This window comes from Balaenoptera musculus, chromosome 10 (assembly GCF_009873245.2).
Source record: "Balaenoptera musculus isolate JJ_BM4_2016_0621 chromosome 10, mBalMus1.pri.v3, whole genome shotgun sequence".
Lineage (NCBI taxonomy): Eukaryota > Metazoa > Chordata > Mammalia > Artiodactyla > Balaenopteridae > Balaenoptera > Balaenoptera musculus.
The window spans coordinates 79,687,827-79,710,789 of record NC_045794.1 but is presented as its reverse complement, the minus strand read 5'-3'; the positions used below and the strand labels follow the sequence as shown (position 1 = coordinate 79,710,789).

General features: G+C 39.0%; 1 protein-coding gene across 3 annotated transcripts in view; it reads left to right on the top strand.

Annotated features, from left to right (window-relative positions):
- CDK17 (cyclin dependent kinase 17) overlaps positions 1-22,963 on the top strand; it is a 172,904-nt gene that overhangs the window by 60,404 nt on the left and 89,537 nt on the right. The window contains exon 1 of one of the 3 annotated variants that reach the window (XM_036865999.1): positions 14,455-14,992. The exons of 1 other annotated variant lie outside the window; for it this stretch is intronic. The gene's annotated coding sequence lies outside the window, so the exon portion shown is untranslated. Of the gene's footprint in view, positions 1-14,454; positions 14,993-15,759; positions 15,869-22,963 lie in introns of those variants that run through there. One more of the 3 variants, XM_036866002.1, reaches the window with a different exon arrangement.

Below are 22,963 nucleotides of genomic sequence, written 5' to 3'. Positions count from 1 at the left end.
ATCATTTTCTTGCTGACATAAACAGCAGAGATGATTCAGACTTTGCAAAGATGACCAAATTCATTGACCCTAGGAAAGAGGAAATGATGCAACTGTATCAGCTTGAAGAGTCCTAGAGAAATCCAAGGTGTCTTAGCATAAGCCTATCCATTTGCTACAACTTGCTTTGTTAATCGGGGCTTTCTTTCATTTGTTGCTATCAAAATTAAAAGTCAAAATTGATAGAATAGCACAAGTGACAAACATTGTGATATAAAGACTATTCCATAATTTCTTCTCTTCAAGTCAAATGATGGTAGCCTTCTCATTTAAATTTGCTTTGGGGAGGAATTTTAATTTTGTTATTTTGTATTTGCACTTGGATTAATTTCAAATTGCTTCATTTACATGAATAAATAAGAATGAGAAAAGGAAAAATTTTTGTAAGCATTTTTCTATGAGAAGTAAATCAATTTCTAATGTCATGAAATTAAGTGTATGCCCAAATTTGAAGGGATGTTTATGTGCATTTTTGTGAGACAATGAGTCTTTTCTTTAATCAGCTCAAAAGAGGTGAATGACACCCCCTCTCCAAAATAGTTAAGAACTATGGATGTAATATGGGCACCTCATTTTACAGTGAATAAGTGGAAACTCCAGAACATGGAAATAATCACCCAAAGTCACACAGCTAGTAAGTGTTAGAATTGGAATTTGAGTCTAGCCCTCTTGTGTCTAAGGCCAGTGTTGGATGTTCCTCAGGGGAACATCCAACAGTCACATAAGAAAGTTCTTTGGAACCAAAACAAAACAACCATCCAACCAACCAAAAAAACTGTGAAAATGAAAGCTTTTGTTCCAAATGTGTTACTCTCGGATTTTCCCAACCATCACCTCCAACCTGTCTAGACCTGCAGCTGCTTGGGAAATCCATCTGCCACCTACCCCATCTTGTTTCTGCCTGTTTTTCTTCTTTAATGACAGATGTCCCGGTTTCAAATACACTAGCAGACTTTAGCATCTTAAATAACCAACACCAGATTTCACCTGGGTGTGTCTCTATTCTCTAAACCCAAACCCTAGATTTTCCAGCTGTGTCATTTTGCCGTTGTCGGAATTCTATATGTAACACTGTCTTAGTCAGTTTGGGCTGCTCAAACAGAGTACCATAGACTGGGTGGCTTATACACAACAGAAATTTCTTTCTTTCACAGTTCTGGTGGCTGGGAAGTCCAGGATAGGGATGCTGGCAGATGTGGTGTCTGGTGAGAGCTCATTTCCTGGTTCATAGACACCCATCTTCTTACTGTGCCCTCACAAGGCAGAAAGGACAAGGGAGCTCTCTGGGGTCTTTTATAAGGGCATTAATCCCACTCATGAGGACTCCATTCTCATAACCTGGTCACTTACCAAAGCACCCACTTCCTAATACCATTATATTGGGGGCTAGGATTTAACAAGTGATTTTTAGGGGAACATAAACATTCAGTCTATAGCAAATAGCTTATACTAGTTAGTGAATTCTGTAGTGAATATCTTGTGGCCATATGCTGAAATGGACTCTTTACTTTAAAAAGAAAAAAATGGAAAAGCTAATTTAAAGCCATTTCATTTTCAAGTATATGAAAGTCGCATACTTTTCACATCTAATTTAATAATGTCTTTTTTATAGTATGAATTATTTTGAGTTCAAGAATTTTTCTTAAATTACTAATCAAAACAACAAAATAGAGTTGAAAGTTTACCTCTTAGCCTACAGTTCTTTTTCTGCTGCTTTGAAGATGGGGTAGGCCATTTCAATTAAGTCTGCTTCTAGTACATGAACAATAAATAATAACGATATAGCTATCAATATTAATGTGGTCCTGGGAGCTGTATAAGTATGCCTCTAATCCTTATAATTGCTCTGCAAAGTGGAAAGTATTATCCCAATCTATAGATGAGAAAATTAAGGTCAAACAGGTGAAGTTTTTGATCCACCTCCTAGAGTAATGGAAATAAAAACAAAAATAAACAAATGGGACCTAATGAAACTTCAAAGCTTTTGCACAGCAAAGGAAACCATAAACAAGACGAAAAGACAACCCTCAGAATGGGAGAAAATATTTGCAAACGAATCAACGGACAAAGGATTAATCTCCAAAATATATAAACAGCTCATTCAGCTCAATATTAAAGAAACAAACACCCCAATCCAAAAATGGGCAGAAGACCTAAATAGACATTTCTCCAAAGAAGACATACAGACAGCCACGAAGCACATGAAAAGATGCTCAACATCACTAATTATTAGAGAAATGCAAATCAAAACTACAATGAGGTATCACCTCACTCCTGTTAGAATGGGCATCATCAGAAAATCTACAAACAACAAATGCTGGAGAGGGTGTGGAGAAAAGGGAACCCTCTTGCACTGTTGGTGGGAATGTAAATTGATACAGCCACTATGGAGAACAATATGGAGGTTCCTTAAAAAACTAAAAATAGAATTACCATATGACCCAGCAATCCCACTACTGGGCATATACCCAGAGAAAACCGTAATTCAAAAAGACACATGTGGGCTTCCCTGGTGGCGCAGTGGTTGAGAATCTGCCTGCCAATGCAGGGGACACGGGTTCGAGCCCTGGTCTGGGAAGATCCCACATGCCGCGGAGCAAGTAGGCCCGTGAGCCACAACTACTGAGCCTGCGTGTCTGGAGCTTGTGCTCCACTATAAGAGAGGCCGCGATAGTGAGAGGCCCACGCACAGTGATGAAGAGTGGCCCCCGCTTGCCACAACTAGAGAAAGCCCTCGCACAGAAATGAAGACCCAACGCAACCAAAAATAAATAATAAATAAATAAATAAATAAGTATATATATTAAAAAAATACAATTAAAAAAAAAAAAAAATAGACACATGCACCCGAATGTTCATTGCAGCACTATTTACAATAGCCAGGTCATGGAAGCAATCTAAATGCCCATCAACAGGGCTTCCCTGGTGGCGCAGTGGTTGAGAATCTGCCTGCCAATGCAAGGGACACGGGTTCGAGCCCTGGTCCGGGAAGATCCCATATGCCGCGGAGCAACTAGGCCCGTGAGCCACAACTACTGAGCCTGCGCGTCTGGAGCCTGTGCTCCGCAACAAGAGAGGCCGCGATAGTGAGAGGCCCGCGCACCGCCATGAAGAGTGGCCCCCACTTGCCACAACTAGAGAAAGCCCTCGCACAGAAACGAAGACCCAACACAGCCATAAATAAATAAATTAATTAAAAAAAACAACAAACTGGTGAATTTAAAAAAAAATTAAAAAAAAAAATAAAAATAAAAAATAAATGCCCATCAACAGACGAATGGATAAAGAAGATGTGGTACATATATACAATGGAATATTACTCAGCCATAAAAAGGAACGAAATTGAGTCATTTGTTGAGAAGTGGATGGATCTAGAGACTGTCATACAGAGTGAAGTAAGTCAGAAAGAGAAAAACAAATATCGTATATTAATGCATGTATGTGGAACCTAGAAAAATGGTACAGATGAGCCGGTTTGCAGGGCAGAAGTTGAGACACAGATGTAGAGAATGGACATATGGACACCGAGGGGGGAAAACTGCGGTGGGGTGGGAATGGTGGTGTGCTGAATTGGGCGATTGGGATTGACATGTATACACTGATGTGTATAAAATTGATGCCTAATAAGAACCTGCAGTATAAAAAAACAAACAAACAAAACAACTAAAAAAAAAAAAACAGGTGAAGTGACTTGCTTATTATTGTATGTTACCAGGAATAAATGTTTTTTAAAAATTCATATAAAGCCCAACATTTAGACACAACATCTTTTATCACTAAAAATGAGCATAGTTTAGAGGTAGATCAGGAAAAATGTGTGCCTACTTCTAGGGAACCCCAAGGGCATTTGTCAGCCCCCACTCCAATTTCCCCTCTCTGCAAGTAGGAACCCCTTAGGTTGAAGCAGCACTGGGTGAAACGGGGGTGATTTGAGAGGATAAACTAAAACGGGAGTCGACGGTATCCAGGGGAAATGATGGTAGAGGCAGCATCAGTTTTCACAGACTCAGCTTGCCTGAAAACATGGTAGTCTCCAGCAATGGAGAAGAGTAATTAAATAGTACATGTGACAGCTGACCGGGCAGGAACACAGGTGGGGAACCCATTCCTTGCAGTAACACCCAAGCACACTCTGGGGAAGACTTTGCAGAGAGGTGGGGAGGGCCCATGAAATCCATGTTACAGAGTGTTAGGCAGCCAAGAAATAGGATAACCGTAAGTGAAGAATGTGATACAAAATTACCTGTACACTACTGAAAATATATGAATATCAAATGAAGGCTACAGAGAGATACTTCACAATGGTGAAAGTTATTGTGTTGGAGTTGAAGAGTTATGTGTGATTTTCTTTCTTTTGTGAACCTTTTGTAATATTATTATAATTTTTAGAGTTTTTACCAAAAAGGAAATGGGTGAAGAGAACATTTAATTAACATTTTTATCTTCTAATCTTCTATAAGAAAAAGAGAAAGTTGTTAAAAATTCTAATAATTTTTTCTTCTGTCCTTCCTCTGTCATCTTTTCAGTCTGTCTTCAAGCTTCTTCTCATTCCAATTCATTCCTTCTTTCAAATAAAATAAATTACTCCCCCTCAGGCTCAATTATGATATAGTTTGAGCCTGTTGTATATTGCTGGCTTGAGTGTCACTTGTGTGAGCCATAGAGACATGCTTAAATCTGAGATGGAAGTACATGACTTGCCAAAAAAAGCTGAGACATCCAATTTGTAAGACAGCAGAAGGCATGAATCAGATACCAAAGGACAAACACTGTTTCTCAGGGGAAAAATTGAAAAACTGAGATGCCAAACTTGGGGGGTGAGGTTGTTTTGGATGGGAAAGTTGGAAACTTGATTCTAGGGAAAGAAATAGATTGCTTCACATTTAATGGGCTTACAATACAAATGAAAACTAAATTTATTTCTGAGGATTATTTTAAAATAAATTTAAGGATTTACATCTATTGTGAAATAAAATGCTTAACCTAACAAAAGTTTAGTAGTCATTTTAATCTTCATATGCATAAACACTGGATGAAAATGTTATATGGCTCTCAATAGTCATAATTATACTATTCTCTAAAAACAAGTGCCTAGGCAGTAACCAAATAACTAACTTAAAATTTTAATTTTCAAAATATTGCCATGCAGACAATATTCCTAAAGAATGGCAAGGCCCATCCACAATTTGGCAAAGGAATAGAGGCTATTTCATAATGTACTGATTTCTTTTTTTCTTTGTTTCATTATCTGTTTTTAAAAAAAAATATTTATTATTTATTTTGGCTGCTCTGGGTCTTAGTTGTGGCATGTGGGATCTTCTTTGTGGCATGTAGGCTCTTTTAGTTGCAGCATGTGAACTCTTAGTTGTGGCACTAGTTCCCCAACCAGGGATTGAACCCTGGCCCCCTGCATTAGGAGTGTGGAGTCTTACCCACTGGACCACCAAGGAAGTCCCTCATTATTGGTTTCTCAAACCACCTGCCTTTTGTCTCTACATGTCACAGATTCACTGTTTTTTTGAGACTGGATTACTATTAATAACTGAGTTACTATTAATAAGCCATTGGCATTTGAAATAACTATACCAAAAGTTATAGAAGGAGTAGAGATAGCCTGCCTGGCACTAGGATATTCTGTCAAACACATGCTGTGCATTCCACACGGCCAGGAATTACCACGTAAGGTACTTCTGCATTCTCTATAGCACTCAATGCTAGACTCCTAATTAGTCACCAATAAGTGCTTGTTGACTTGTCTTCTGTAAGAGTGTAACCTGCCTTGATTTCCTAACCCTCCATTTCTCTCAGCTAGAAGTCCTCCTCCTCCCCTGAGCAGCACATTCAAACTTTTATGCCCTTAGTTCTTTTTGAATTGTGACTAGGTTTTTTTTCTCCCCTGATGGACACTAAGCCCTTTGGGGACAGAGACATTGCTTGCTCTCTTTCTATTCCTTCCAGTGCCTGGTACATTGTGGATACCAGACACATATTGGTTGGAGGAATACTTGAATGAAGCGATCATTGAAAAGTAAATATGAGAACTGGAAGACTTCCAGTTCCCAACCCTAAAATTGCTTGAGTATCTCTGATAAAATAAATTGAGGTTTATAGTTGTACTTGTAAATACAAGGTGTAAAAAAGTAGAAAAATAAGAATCTATGTTCATATGTTTTGTTTCCCTTACAGGAAAATCTTTATAGATCACAAAGTACATGTGTTTTATTCGTAATAACTATTACTGACCCTTCACATTCTGGAAGTTAGTGCTTCTGATGAAATACACTAGGTTATAAACATCTAATTTTTTTCTAAATAGAGCTGCTAATCTTCCAGCAACAATGTTTGTCTCTATTCCTTTTTTCTAAATATTTTGGCTCCTCTTCTTAGAAGACAGATTATTTCTCTTGAGCATTGTAAACTTAGATCTCTGCCTTCCTAGATGCATTTTCATCAAAGTATTTTTCCATGACTTTTATAGTCATGGTGTGCAGGAGTGGAAGGAAGAACACTAACATTTATTCATTGCCTGTTAAGTGCCAAATATTGTGTTGGGCCCTTTTATATTTGGTGTCTTGAATCCTCATGAAAGACCCCATGAGTTATGCCCACTTACACGTGAAGAAATTGAAGCTCAGGAAGATTGACTATCTTTCTCATTGTCTCACAACAGATAGTGTAAGCAGCCTTTGTAAAACGTCTTTGTGTTTCTAGATGTATGAGAGGTAATACTGAAATATTTAGCACTTCTGACACATTCCAATCAAACTAGAATTTGCAGATAGGTAACTTTCTTGAGCTTTGGAAAGCAGTTCTGACTGTGATCTACCTAATGGTTTAAGTTTCAGGGTGCCCAGAGAAACAGGATGTCCTGCCCAATGGAAAGCTTCCTTCTGCCTAGAGGACAAGCACCTTCAACGGCACAAATAGTCTACATTTCAGGACCATAAAAACAGAAAAAAAAAAAAAAATATATATATATATATTCAGAAAACATATGAAATAAACAATATTTCCAATTTTTGGATTATTTTCACATTGAAGAAGTGGAGGGAGAAGGGAGCTGAATTTATTGAATACTATAATCTGCTTTAAAAGGATGTTCTAGATTTACCAGGTCAATATTTTATACATGGTCAAGTAGGTTTATACAGGCATGGCTCACTTACTATTGCCCACTGTTACACTCTTTTTCACTATGGAGAGAAATCAGTCAAGAAAAATATAATCTTATTTGTGTTTTTATTAACCTCGTCTTTGACCCTGAGGCTAGATACTACCTATGGGTTAAGTGGTGTGACTTCTATATAGACATACTTACAGAAAGCCTGCATTTACAACACTGTGAAAAATTCAGACTTGTACAGACAGGTGAGGTAATAGTTTCAAATACCATTAAACAGGATAGTGTTTTGGAATACATTTTCTTTCTCTCTTTTTAAACAGTATTATTCAGTTATGATTAACATACAATAAACTGCACGTATTTAGTGTCCAATTTGATGTTTTCACATGTGTATACACCCATGAGACTCACCACGATACAGGAAAAAAACAAAAAGAACATATTTATCATCCTCACAAGTGTCCTAATGCCTCTTTTAATCCTTTCCTCCCCCAGACCCAGGCAGCCACTAATCTTCTTTCTGTCACTATAGATTAGTTTGCATTTCCCATAATTTTATCAAAATGGAAACATACCGTGTGCGTACTCTTTTTTTGATCTGACTTCTTTCACTCAACATTATTATTATGGGGTTCATCCATGCTGTTGCATACATAAGTAATTCCTTCCTTTTTATTGCTGAGTAGTATCCTATGCTGAGTATGAATATACCACAGTTTGTTTATCCGTTTATTCATTCATTTACTCATCCTCTTGGTCACCCTGCACTCCACACCAAAATTACTTTCTCTGATTTGCAATTTCTGATTATACCCTTGGCATTTACCCAGGTATAGTGGACACCTGTGATTTTTGACTGTCCTGTATCCCTTCCCTCTTACATCTGTTAATAGCACCCTCCTGTTCCTTGGGCAACTTCATCTTCCCCACTCCACATGGTCAGGTGAGACTCTTCTGATTACAGGGTGGACACATATGACCCAGGCTGGACCAATCCCAGTTCTTCCTTGGAATTTTCTGAAAGAAACTCCTTCCCTTTAGATTAGGAACTGTGAGGGTGTGATCCCAGAGGTGCCAGTGAACTTGAAGAGAAGCCTGAGAGAATGAGGTAGAAACAGACTGAAGCCCAGATGAGAGATGGAGTGACTGTGCTCTGAGGCAGACTTCCTGGATCCAGCTGATGATAAAGCTCACTCATCCCTGCCCTTTTGCATTTTAATTAAGTGGATGCCTGCATCCACTACCCTACTTACGGTAAGAGTAAACCCTCATTTTGTTTTGGGGGGAATCACTCTTCCCATGCTCTCAGTGCATGGTATCCAGGTGAAGCAAACTCCACCCTGGCTTTAAGGGTGGAGTATATGTGGCCAATCACTCAATTGCCTTGGCCACAGTGACATTCATTGACTCCAGGTGGGCTATTTAGAGTAATGTTTGTGCTACTGGGGATGTTGCTCCCTTTTTTCTGCAGGACTTGAACTGGAAAGTTTAGAGCTACAAATATTGCAGACATCTTTTTTTGTTTGTTTTTGCAGGCATCTTTTGACCTAATGGGGGGATAAGCCGAGGCTGCCAAAGGCCGAACCAAAGGAAGGAGAGAAACCAGGTTTTGATGCCATCACGTGGACTTCTTGGATAAGATATCCCTGAAGCCTGTACTACCTCTGGTTTTTGCAGTTATGTAAACAACAAAATTCCCCTTTTGTGTAGATTATTTGAATTGCTGTTTATATCACAAAAGAAAAAGTTGTGATACAGGTGTTTTTCATTCATTATTTCATTTAACTCCTACAACCTGGCAGGTACGTTATGATCCTAATTTTACATATAAGGAAACTCTTAGTTAAGTAACCAAAATCTCACAGTGGCAAAGCTAGGACTCCCATGCAATCACTTGATTGCAAAACTCAGGTCCTTTGCAATACTGCTTCAGGGCTAGAACCCTAACCTGCTTAGCCTTGTGCTTTTTTAGCCTTTCTATTACATGAAGTTTAATATTAATTAACATTTGCGGCTTCCTCGTTGCTGAAATAAAGTTACATTTATAAGGCTTAATTCTTCTCCTTCTCCTCTGCCACTGCTTTTTACCTAATTCTTGTCATCTTTTTTCTCTTCCTCGTTTAAAATTTTTCCATTTTCCCAATGTTAAATGCCAAACATGTGCTCTAGTGTCCTCTTCACAGGTCCTATCAACACTAAAATGGTCTCAGGGTCCTATTGGTTTGGGCCAGGCAAAGTTAGTCTACTGAAAAACTTGCCCTTCTGAAGTAATAGCTAAAGACTAGAAAGATCACATCTACAAATCAGTCTTATAAACTTCTCTAAAAGCTAATCACTGGGCCAAATTTCAAAGATGACAAAACCAAAAGGCCATTGCTGCTACTCCCTTTCTTCTCTCATTCTTTCAAGGATGAAAAAAGGTCAATAATCATTCTGATAAGCCCTTGGGAAAATGGCTAATTGCCACATCTTCCTTCTTAATATGTTTAAGAGGGAAAAACCTTTACTGCCCTAGCTCCCACTTTTCAACAAGGTTTTTTTTTAAAGGGGAGGAACTTGTTAAGTCTTAAAGGTGGCTTCATGTTGTGCTTCATTTCTCAGGAAGCTCAAACATTGATTAACAGCACATCCCTGCTTTTTTTTTCAGTAGTCAGACCATCAATTTAGTTAAGAGCAGGTAATATCACAAGGTTTAAGAAAGAAAGAAAAGAGAGAGGGAGAGAGAGAGAGAAAGAAAGGGAGGAAAGGAGGGAGGGAGGGAGAGATAGAGAGAGAAGGAAGGAAGGAAGGAAGGAAGGAAGGAAGGAAGGAAGGAAGAAAGAAAGAAAGCCTATTTAATCCCTTCTTAGTCTCTTAATAGAGGCTTGTGTGGAGCCTTACTGGAATCCTGGAGACTAACACTCTGGAGACCAAAAAAACTAAGCAATTTTGTCAACAACTTCATTTTAAAACAAAATGTTTGAAAACTATGTCTTCCTTAGCTGCCACGACTGAGTTTGGTTTCTGGATTTATTTCCCTTGTAAGGACACCTGACCTCACTTTTCTGAAAACTTTTTATAATGTTGCCTGGACTGTACCAAATATTTTGGATGCTATCTACCAACCCTCTACAGTTAAATGCAGTATTTCAAACACTGAAAATTTGAAAATGTAAATGTAGACAGGGAAGGCGTATCCCTCCAAATTTGTAACTTGTATGTCTATGGAGATATTCTGATAATGATTTTAAATAGATCTGACTCTAAACTAACCCTTTATAGTTAACTTTTAAAGTGATGGGCTACAACTGTATCACTGTGCATTGGTATCAAGCTGTTCTGCAAATGTCGGAATGGTACAAAATATTTACAAAAAATAAATGTTGGGGTGAGGCTAGCTGTTTTGCTTTCAAAGCAGGTTCAAAAGATCCTTTGAAAATACACTTTTCTCACCTATAGCTTCACTTTTACCAAATGTAAAATTATTTTGCTTAAATGATATTAGGGGAAGATAGTTGATTGCCACCGTTAGCTGATTTGCTTCACTCCTGTTGCAAAAGAATTAGATTTACTGCATGGTTCGGCCTAGCAAAATAGAAAAGTGTGTAGACAAAAAGCTTTTTCCCAATTTGGTAAGTTAACTGACTTCTTTGAGAATTTTTTTTTTTAATTTTTAATTTATTATTTATTTATTATTTTTATTTTTGGCTGTGTTGGGTCTTCGTTTCTGTGCGAGGGCTTTCTCTAGTTGCGGCAAGTGGGGGCCACTCTTCATCGCGGTGCGCGGGCCTCTCACTATCGCGGCCTCTCTTGTTGCGGAGCAGAGGCTCCAGACGCGCAGGCTCAGCAGTTGTGGCTCACGGGCCCAGTTGCTCCGCGGCATGTGGGATCTTCCCAGACCAGGGCTCGAACCCGTGTCCCCTGCATTGGCAAGCAGATTCTCAACACTGTGCCACCAGGGAAGCCCCGAGAATTTTTTATAATTATTAATAATTGGAAATGGTCCAAAAATTCATACATGTATAAAATTGTTTTGTAGATAGGTAAAGCTATGTATTGATGTTGTGCAGAGTAGTGGTTTTCAAACTTTCTTGTGCAGTGGAATCCTAGAGGACTTGTTAAAACTGCTTGCTGGGCTCCATCCCAGAGTTTCTGATTCAGCTGGTATCAGGTGGGGCCTGAGAATTTTTATTTCTAAGAAATCCCCAGGTGATACTGCTGCTGCTGGTTTAGGGACCATCGTTTGAGAACCACTGATGTTGAGCAACTGAAAACCAGCTTAAGTGTCTTTTTTTCCATATCTTATCTGGTCATGTTTCACATTTGTTTCCCAGGCTATGTCACTCTCAGAGTGTGAATCACAGCAAAGATTTTCCAGCTCCGTCTCCTTCTACTCTCTCTGTCCGAAGTTCAATGACCTTCAGATTCTCCCCTTCAGGGGCCCGAAAGAAAGTTACTTTTAATCTCCGAACTTCTCAGAGCTTTTAATATGTAAATATGCATTGTGAATTTCCAAAAGAGATCAAGTAGTTGGATAGATCTTGAGATCCTTCTCAACCCTTTCCCCCCACCAAGTTCTCGGGAATATCTATTAACCACAGTTTGGGAAATGCTCTAAGTAATTTTATAATTTAACTTTATTTTACCAGGTTAAAAAAAGTCTATATTACAACCTAGGAAAAAGTCCAACATGCCAAAAATATGATGTGTGAATTTTAAATCAATTTTTAAAAGTAATTAAATAAATGCCCTCACCCATTATTTTGACTGAATGTGACTTTTCTTTTTTGCAATAAGAACAGATAAAAAGAGATCTACCCTCTTAAATTCTTCAGGTTTCAGTACAGTATCGTTAACTATAGGCACAATGTTGTACAGCAGATCTCTAGAACTTTTTCATCTTGTATAACTGAAACCTTATACCCATTGAAGAGCAACTCCCCATTTCCCCCACCCTCTAGCCCCTGGCAATCCTCCTTCTACTTTCTGCTTCTGAATTAGACTATTTGTCATACTTCATATAAATGGATTCATGAAGTATTTGTCCTTCTGTGATTGGCTAATTTCACTTAGTGTAACGTTCTCCTGATTCATCCATGTGGTAGCATCATTTCCTTCTTTTTTAATGGCTGAATAATATTCCATTGTATGTAAATACCACAATTTCTTTTTTCATGTGATCTTTTCTTGATTGAATCATTTACCAAGTTGATACAAAGAAAGAACCCTTTCAGCCTCTGCTGATAATCAAGCCGTTCCTGACCTCACCACCTATCCTGTCCCTCCCCACCTATCCTGTCTCTCCCCTCAATTTCTTTTCCATTACTGTTTCATTTTCTTCATTAGATTTCTCATGATTATGAGTTATCTTATGAATTCCTTAAGTGAGTTACATGTTTATTGCTTGTTTCTACCACTAGCAAACAGTTCCATGAGGGCTATACCTTGTCAGTCTTGTCCAATTCTGTATCTTCAGTGCCTAGAACGATGCTTGGCACATCAGGAACACTCAGTAAATATTTTTTGATGGAAAGAATAAATAGATCGATACAATCATAATCTAAGTTCTAATTATGAAGTCTTTATTATTGTAATAAAAGATGTAGGAAGAGGAAAAGGTGTTCTTTAGCAGCTTTAGATGAGGCAATTAGAACAATCTTTTTATTTCCAATGGAGTATTTCCAATATAACGATAGAAGGGGGAATTATTAATGTGAAACTCAGGATGCTATTTTGTAAACTCACTTTTATTATGATTTTTAACATTTACTAAGGGTCCAAAAAAAGACATACAATTATCTTTTAAAATAAGAAAAATATGTGAAAAATACTTGGCATATAAGTAGGTCTTATAAACATATCAACTTTTCTGTCTTTCCAACTTTAAAAGATCTCTGAATGATGCTACTTCTTGCCATATTACAAAGTGCTTTGACTTGGACAAATCTAAAAAGCATCAATTACAGTGTTTTTTGTTTTCTGTTTTTTTTTTTTAAAGGAGAGCTTGTTATATATTTGTGTTCTTGTACGATAAGCAAGTGTTAAATACGTGTAGAGCATAAATATTCCTAACTTATGGATTCTGGTAATTTTAGAGGTATGGGAGAAGTCTGACTGATTGTATGATTGTTGAATATTACAGTAGATACATTCAATTTTGTGCAAGAAAATAAGAGAAGTCATCAGGTATTATTTGTAGGGGGAAAGGATTCACCCAAGAATCCAAGAAGATAATTGTCAGAAGTCCTTAGGACATAATGTGATTTGAAATTACATTCAAAATTTATTGTTTATTTCCAGGTATTACAATGGAAAAATATTCATATCTCACTTCACCAGGCCTTTTACGTGGTTTTTTTTTTTTTTTTCTTGTTTAGGTTGTCTACATCCGGTCTCCATTCTCTTTTTTTTGGTCCTCGCATTATCTCCCTCTAGGGGTTTATGTTTGTGTTTACTTTATGCTTTTATCCTTTTTAGTGGAAAAAAGTGGGTCAGTATTACTTCAGTTTGTCTTCACTTTCACTCCGCTGTTCATTCCTGAATTAGCCTTTAGCCTCTGGGAAAGAAGAAAGTAAAAACATTGACAGAAACTGGGCCAACCTCTCGGGCGGCCCCCCTCCTCCAAGAAAACAAAACCTAACCAACTCTGCAACAGAAGTTCCTTTCTGTTCTCATAGCACCTTCTATTTCCCTTCACATAAAGCTCAGATTTTTATTACAATTGCTTATGGAGTATTTTTCATCCCAGGGAGATTCTCCGTCCTCTGAGGACTTAGTATATTGTCAAGAACATAATATAAAGAAGTTTGTAGTTTAAATGAGTAAATGCTGCCTGTGTGAGTGAATGCTGCCCTGGTACCCACCCAGCCACCCACAATAAAGGAGAAAAGTTGCAGCAATTAAGCTCAAGTGTGGGCCCTTTGACATCAACTTTCTAGAGAACCAATAGAGAGCTGCGGCAATGGTATCTAAATTACATAATTATTTGGATAATTTAAGCAACAGTTTTTGTTTTGTCGGGGGTGGTGGAAGATGAAGGGGCTGAACTATTCAGATAATTTCTTCCCCAGTCGCCGTAGACAGGCACTGCCTAACCTTCTCACCCTTGCGAAGATCTCTTCCCCTCTCCCACCGCCCTCCAGCCACTCCAGAAGCCGGGCACGGGAGACTGAGGCCCTACATCTCGGGGTGGGGGGTTTCCCGGGGATACCCCGCCCCGCCCTCTAGGCCCCGCCCCCGCCGCCGCCACCGCCGGCAGGGGTCGCGCTGCCTGCGGCGAGCTGCTCAAGAGGGGGTGGGGGAAGCTGCCGCGGCCGGTCGCCTTTCTCCGCTGCTGCTGGTTGGATCATTTCAATAAAAGTGTTTTTTCTCTCTCGCTCGCTCTCCCCGGGGGAACAGGCGGAGGCGTCAGTCCGCAGCCGCCGAGTGAAAAAGCGACGCATACGCAGCGAGCGTCTCCTCAGCTTCGCACGGCCCGGCCCCAGAGAAGAAGGAGCCCGTGTCCGGCCGGGCCGCCGCAACCGGGCGTCGGCGCCTCCCTGCCCACCTCACTCCCGCCGCGGCTCCTCCAAGGGGATTAGTGGGCCGCCTGCGCGGCTCGGCAGCCCGGGAGCCATGTTGTCCGGGGGGCTTGACAACGCGTGAGGGACCCGCGGCCCCTCCCGGAGGCTCGGACCCTCGGCGTGAGCTGGAAGGCTGCTGCGGCGGCGGAGGCCTGCGCCTCGGAGGCGCCTCGGGTCTGCCAGCCGCTGGGACCCGGACCTGCATCCGGTCGCCGCGGGCGTCGGAGGAGCCGCTTTCCTTGTGCGCCTCGCCTCGCCAGCTCTCGGGACGCGGCCCCCGCACTTGCTGGTGAGTTGGCGCCTGGCGGCCGCTCGGGGCTTTCCCTGCTGCCCCGCCGACCCTGGGCTGAGAGCGGCCGGAGGGTGCTTGGGACTGGGGGCCGGGGCGGGCGGCTCAGGCCCGGCCGGGAAGTTGAGGAGGGCGGCGCGGCGCAGGGGTCTCGCTTGTGTTTGTCGCCCCTCGGGTCCATCTCGGACCCCGGTCGCCCGGGCATTTCCGGGCGTGGGGTGGGGTGTGAGTGTCTGACGCACGGGCTCCTTCGCGAGAGGCGCCTCCAGCCGCCGCCGCCGCAGCCGCCTCCGCGCTTGCTGCCGCTTTGGTCTCCGGGGGAGGCCGGTCTCCCCGCGAGGCCGAGGAGAGGAGGAGGCAGAAAGTCCCCCGAGACACAAAGGTCCCCTCGGCGGGGGTGGAGCTGCGAGGGCGGGCGGCGCAACCCCGAGGGGAAGGAAGGGGCGCAGGTCCGCGAGAGGTGGGAGAGGAAGCGGCGGTGGCCACCGCGTTTCCAGCTCCTTGGAGACGCCGGGGGTGTGCGTGGGTGGGGAGCGGGAGGAGGAGGAGCCCTCGCGTGAGGAGCCGGCCGAGACAAAGATCAGGGCAGCCTCCCGCTGGCGAGTGACACCCCTGAGTGTGGGTCAGAGCAGAGGTGGAAGGAATGTGGGAAACCCAAAGAACCGATGGGGAGGGGCAGATGGGGCGGGGGGGCTGCCAAGTATTCTCGTCTCCGTCGCAGTTGCTTTTCTCAGGGTTTTTGTGCCCGATGTTTTGGTCCCCAGTTCAGCTGGATAGCTCCAGATTCGCTCCCTCCCATCACCCTCTCCCTGCCACATTGACTCTCCTGTGGTTTTCCCCTCGTTCTCCCCGTACCTCTCACCCACTCCTTTTCGGGTAAGCAGTATTTTGCCTTCAGTTTGGGGAACGTTTGCTAATGACAGGATGTCTGAGCTTGTTCTGACCCTGAACTGCCTTGAACTCCTCTCTCTTCCTCCCACCCTTTCCTTTCTGGGATCTTATAATGTCACATGGCCATTAACAATTAGCTTTTCTTCTGCAAAAATGGCAAAAGCATTTAGCTGAAATCCCTGGCGCTCCTTCTTTATATTAATGTGCCCACCAGAGACACGTCGTTGGTCATGGATTATCAGCTCTTTACTTATTAGCCAAATTAACTTTTTAGATAAAAAAGTGGCAAATTTTGTTTTGAGTTTTCACTATTCCTGGGGTCAGCAAAGTGTATCCCTGGCAGCCGCTAGACCTTCTGTCACTTATCAGGAAATTCTTGACTTAGACAATTCTTTCCTCCAACTTTGCTGATCCTTTCTTGAGGCTTTGTTGAAGGATTTCTTTTAAAAGGCGCTTGCGTAAGAAGGCTTGAGTAACAAATCTGAGTTACTGTATTTTAGACTTATTTTTTTGACCATTGGACAGAAGAAAATGAATGGGATTTAAGATCTTTGATGCCTTGAGTAAAGAAAAGCCTTTCTTGAAGCTAGAAATAAGGTTCAGCCACATTTTAAGAAAAAAATTTGCTAGCATTAATATTATTGGTTTTGTTCAGTTCTTTTATGAGATTAAGTAGTTGATTTATTTAATGTTGAGATGTTGCTTTGTTAATGAAGTCATTTCAGTCTTTGTAATCCTAGCATCTGCATACTTCCATAAACAACGGGTTGGAACAAAAGAAAAAATGTGGCTATATTTAAGGAATATTCTTTTTTTTTTATGAGAGAAATTGTTGGAATTAAAAGTGATAACCTTTTTGGTAAATTATCTCATAGGTCAGGAACACTAATAGTTTGAATGCTGGGCTTCAAAGAAAATAACTTAGCCTTTGAATTTAAGCTGTTTTAAAATTACTGTGCAAATATAATTTATTATTGATTTTTTAACAGGGAAAATAAAAACATATTGGAATATGAATGGAAAGAAAAGTAAAGCCTGTTTGATGTTTGGGACATTACTGTTGATGTCATTGTAAGAACAGTCATGTCTTGCTGCTTGTTGCCATTAAAATGTTGACGCTATAAAAATTGTGAAAGGGATTTCAGTTTAGGGACCAGTCTCTGAATTGAGGGACTCCCTCAGTTCTTTGTGAAATTAACAGGTCATACCATTAATAATCGATGTTTTATTTATTTATCGAAAGACCATATTGAGGATACACTGATTTTTTTTTTTCCACTACATATTAATTAGTGTCTAATTAGATACCTGAAGTTTTATTCTCACTAGAAGGAAATCTACCAAAAAGTTAACAGATTTCTGGGTGGTGAGACTTACGGATGAATAAAAATACATTTCTTTATTTTTCAAATTTTCATATTACTTTTACAATCAGTAGAAAGAGTATGTGAAGAATTAAAGTCTTGTTTAAAAGAAAAAAAAGAATTAAAGTCTTGTTAATATCCTAATTTGCTTGTTACTAAAAGAAGCTTTTATAAAATGTGTAATTTATTCTCATCCTTGGATTCAGGCCCATTAAAGTCACTTTCAGTGTGAGGTATTTGAAATAGTGCAGCTTGTCAAATGTACGCTGGTTACCTGAAGTAAAAAAGAGATACATAGTAAGGAAAGATGAAATTAGAATAATTAATTCTAATCAATTAATTAATTCAGTGTATGGTAGCGATCCATTGTGGTAGCTTTGTACACCAGGAGTCTTGTTCTAATAAGTCATTGGTTTTACTAAAATAGAAAAATTAAATTTTATTTTTTCTGTAGTACAAGATAGCTGTGTTGACTAAGATTTTAAAGTATATAAATGTTGATATATTTAGTTTTCAGTTACTTGTTTAGTCCTACGATTATGGTGGAAAGAGATGGCATATAAAATAATTTACTCTATCAAGGCTTTTGTTTTTTCCCTTATTTTCAGCAATATTTTTCTCCTTTTCCTTTATTGGTGAAATAGTACTAACTAAAAAACTGCAAATATTTTATTGTGAACAGTGGAACTATAATGGCTTCTGAGATGGATATTCAAAAGTGAAAATGATGATGTTGCTTAATATAAAAAAATTTTCTATGAACACAAAATATTTGCAGTGGTATTTTCGTTGTTATTGTCTAATAATACTGAATATTTATAGGGCATTACATTTTGAATCTTTATTACTGTTCTCTAGTCTTAATAAAAATTATAGCATCATGTCATGGCATTCATTTATATAGCTTTTATACTTCCATGATGTGTAATTACAATGAATGTATTGCTGTATTGTAGAAAAGAGACATTATATGTTAAATGCAGCTTATAAAATATTCTTCAGAGTATTTTATCTATTTTAAAAGTTGCCCCCTTTCATACATGTGAAGGAAAAATAGTTTTGAGTTCTTTGAATTTTGAATGTGTAATTTTTGCTTAAACTTTTAAATAGAAAAATTATTTTAAATGCATTTTGTAAACTGTGGCATTTTGCATTTGAAATGATGAAGATAAACAGTAGGTTTATGGCATTTTTATATGTGCTTTATATAGTATTTGTGAGGTAAAAAACTGCCTACAATAGAAAACTTGGTATAACTTGGCGTTCAACCTACAGTGTTGGCAATTTCTTTTACTGGTGATGAGAAGACCTATTAGACTGACTTTTTAAAAAAATGTCTATGAGATATTTACAATATTAAGCCAAAAATTCTTACTGTCACTAGTGAATTCTTTGTCATTATTTTGCTCCCAGGCTTTTTTTTTTTTTTTTTTTTTAACTTTTTATTTTGTATTGGAGTATAGCCAATTAACAATGTTGTGATAGTTTCAGGCACACAACAAAGGGGCTCAGCCATATATATACATGTATCCATTCTCCCCCAGACTCCGCTCCCATCCTGGCTGCCACATAACATTGAGCAGAGTTGCCTGTGCTATACAGTAGGTCCTTCTTGGTTATCCTTTTTAAATATAGCAGTGTGTACATGTCAATCCCAAACTCCCTAACTATTCCTTCCCGTTGTCAGTTACTTTGACATCTGCAAAATATTTGACCTGAAAAGAGGAGTTGCCAAGGGCCAGAAAAATGTATTGAATGTATTTGAATGTCGCTTACCTTTCCTAGCCTGTATTCCTCTCTCTTTTTGCCAGCTTGGAAAATCAGTAGTCGTCTATCCGTAAATCTAACAGGTGGGGTGCCTACTATAAATAATGTTATGTTCTGCAGTAACATATAATATTGAGTACGGTATTTAAGGAGTAGATTTATAAATCCATGACATTCTGCAGTAACATATGATATTGAATACTGTATTTAAGGAGGTAGATTTATAAATCCATGACATCGGGATAAGCGAAAATTGTCTTTATTTTGATTTTTTTAATGTGTTAAAATTAGTTCACATTATTTGAGCATGTGTCATAAAAGGGAAGATAGCGCCAGATACATACTGTGTAGATTGCTTCAGTATTGGGGAAAAATTTGCCTTAAGGTAGATAAAATCTATGTCTGTATTTATACAGGTATAAATACTTATTGATTTCTGGTTTGGTATTGCATATTTTAATTAACTAAAGTGTAATTTTAATCTTTGAAGTTGCACACTTTATATGTGGCTATGTACCACTGAAAAATGGAAATACCAGACCAAATTGTACATTTTTGTCATTTTTTATATTAAAAACTGATCCTTATATAAATTGCACATTAGTATTGTTATTATCTCTTATTCAGATTTAAAAAACAGAACATGTTATTGACTTGACCTAAGGGTAGTCCATTAAAGTGAAAAACAATGAGAGAAAGTTTGCTTTCTTTTGTTTGCGGTAAGAGTTTAAAAAAAAAAAAAGATTTTGTTAACCTTTTAATAACACATTTTTAAAAATAAATTTATTTATTTTACTTTATTTTTGACTGCGTTGGGTCCTTGCTGAGCACGGGCTTTCTCTAGTTTCAGCTAGTGGGGGCCACCCCTCGCCACAGTGCACTGGCCTCTCATTGCGGTGGCCTGTCTTGTGGAGCACAGGCTCTGGGCGCACGGGCTCAGTAGTAGTGGCTCGCGGGCTCTAGAGCACAGGCCCAGCAGTTGTGGCGCACAGGCCTAATCGCTCCGCGGCATGTGGTATCCTCCCAGACCAGGGCTGGAACTCGTGTCCCTTGCATTGGCAGGTGGATTCCCAACTACTGTGCCACCAGGGAAGCCCTAATAGCACATTCTTGTTAGTGTAAATACTTTCAAGAATACTCTAAATTTTGTATGTATATTTGTAAACAATCGGAAAAGGACCCAAGAATAATTTTTCTTTCACTATATTCGTTACTAACTCACTTTGGTCTTACCATATATTTAATCCTGCTATTTTTACAATTGATGGTTAATATTTGTTATTAGTGTGTGTTAATGTTAAATGATATAAACAAAAGTTGGTTAAAATTGGTATTAATACTTGTGAAAAATTATCAGGTAACAACACTGAAGCTCTTACTCCAAATTTAGAGGCATTATCCTTTAAATTAATTAATACATATTTTTAAGTATTTTATAAAATAAACTTTTGAAGTATAATATACTTCCAGGTTTTAATATTTTAATTACTGATTTGTATTGCTATTTCTGGTGAGAAGGAAGCTTTTTGTTGATTTTTGAAGTAAGTTTTGGATTCCTTAAGCAGACATTAGTCCCTTGAGCCCATCTTACTGAATTATTTTTAAGAAATGATCTTTTATCTATGGCTTTATTATACTTAATAAATATGATTTTTCAGTTAATTCAGAGATGTAATCAGTAAGTACTTTTAAAGCTTTTGTCATGTCCTCAGCATTGTGTTAGTCATTGTACGTTATAAAAATATACTTTAATGGGTGAAATAATGGCAACATTGGTTGTCTGCAATGTTCTGTCCTTGGCCCCTCTTCTCATGTTTTCCATGATCCCTGGGCATTCTCATCCGTATTTAGTGCTTTGTTCTTATCACCTATATGCTGATGATCTCCATATCTTTATTTCTAATCCAGATCTCTTTTTCTGAGTTCTTTTCTGGCTGTCTCCCAGATATTATTGCCTCTTAGCGCTCCCTTACCAGAGCTGAACTCTTTTATTACCCCCTACCTCCATTCCCAGCCACAGTGAATGCACCACCATCAGCCTAGTCACTTAAGCCAAAACCTTTGGCAGCTTCTGATGTTTTTCTGTTATGCTCTTCTCCCTCTAGTCCAGTCAGTCACACCCAATCTTGTTAATTTTATTTCCTAAACATCTTTTAGATTTATCTTTTTCTGTTGCCACTTTCACATGTCAGGATTTTGGAATGCCTCATCTGAATTACTACTTCCAATTTTACCCTATTTTAATCTAACAATTATTCATTCTTACTTTATATATATGTCTTTTTTTTGAAGTATAGTTGATTTACAATATTGTGTTAGTTTCAGGTGTACAGTGAAGTGATTCAATTATATACATACTTTTTTAAAAAAATTTTTTATTTATTTATTTTTGGCTGTGTTGGGTCTTCGTTTCTGTGCGAGGGCTTTCTCTAGTTGTGGCAAGCGGGGGCCACTCTTCATCGCGGTGCGCAGGCCTCTCTCTGTCGCGGCCTCTCCCGTTGCGGAGCACAGGCTCCAGATGCGCAGGCTCAGTAGTTGTGGCTCACGGGCCCAGTTGCTCCGCGGCATGTGGGATCTTCCCAGACCAGGGCTCGAACCCGTGTCCCCTGCATTGGCAGGCAGATTCTTAACCACTGTGCCACCAGGGAAGCCCCTATATGTATACTTTTTAAGATTCTTTTTCATTATAGGTTATTACAAGATATTGAATATAGTTCCCTGTGCTATACAGTAAATCCTTGTTGTTTATCTCTTTTATATATAGTAGTGTGTATCTGTTAATCCCATACTCCTAACTTATCTACCCCCCCTTTCCTCTTTGGTAACCATAAGTTTGTTTTTTTATGTCTGAATCTGCTTCTGTTTTATAAATAAATTGATTTGTATTTTTTTTAGATTCCACACATAAGTGCTACAAAAGAATATTGGTCTTTTCTTTGACTGACTTCACTCAGTGTGATAATCTCTAGGTCCATCCATGTTGCTGCAAATGGCAATATTTCATTCTTTTTTATGGTTGAGTAATATTCCATTGTATATGTATATACCACATCTTCTTTATTCATTCATCTGTTGATGGTTTGTGTCTGTCTTTTTATCCCTCTGTTCTTCTTTCCATCCATCCATCCATCCATCCATCCATCCATCCATCTGTGCATCCATGTCTGAAGTGCATGCCTGCTCTGTACCATCACTGTGGTCAGTGCTAGAATACAAAGATGAGGAAACTGGTGTGTTGATATTACAGTGCTGTGACAGTTGGAGAGAAATTCTCATTTTTGTGGACAAATGTCACTTCCTCTGAAGTCTTCTTTGATCCATTCTGACAGAGTTATGGTGATTCTGCTATAGCATTTATGTCTACTATAGTACTTAATACATTGTATTGTATTGTAATTAATTATTTACAAATCCTCTACCCTTTTGTCTGGCTTTGTGCTGCAGAGGGAGCATGCTTTTTAAATTTTGGTATTTCCCCCGTATTATGTATTGTTTAATTGAGTGAATGAAGTGATGGAATTAGGAGAAACAACACTGAAGTAGTAAGTTAGGGTCAGATTAGTTATGGCCTAGAAAGGGTCAAGAATTAATTTTGATATAGTAGAAAATAAAAAGCCATTAAAAGTTTTGAGTGTTGGTGCTACATGTAGGCCATGTAGGCTGTGTTTGTATGAGAGTAATTTGGATGCAGTTGGTAGGCCAATTTGGAGGGGCAATAATTTGGTATTACTGGGCCTTTTTAATTACACATGAGCTGTACTAGTTAGTGAAAATGGAGAGAAAAGGGATGTAATCTTCAAAGATTGTTATCTTTTAGACAAATTAGAATCTAAAATTACAATATCTATATGTAAACAAAATATCTATTTCTAAAGGTCTAAAAACATTGATCAAGAGTAAGATTTGGATAAAATTTCATCCTTAATGAAATCCAGCTGTTTAACTGTAT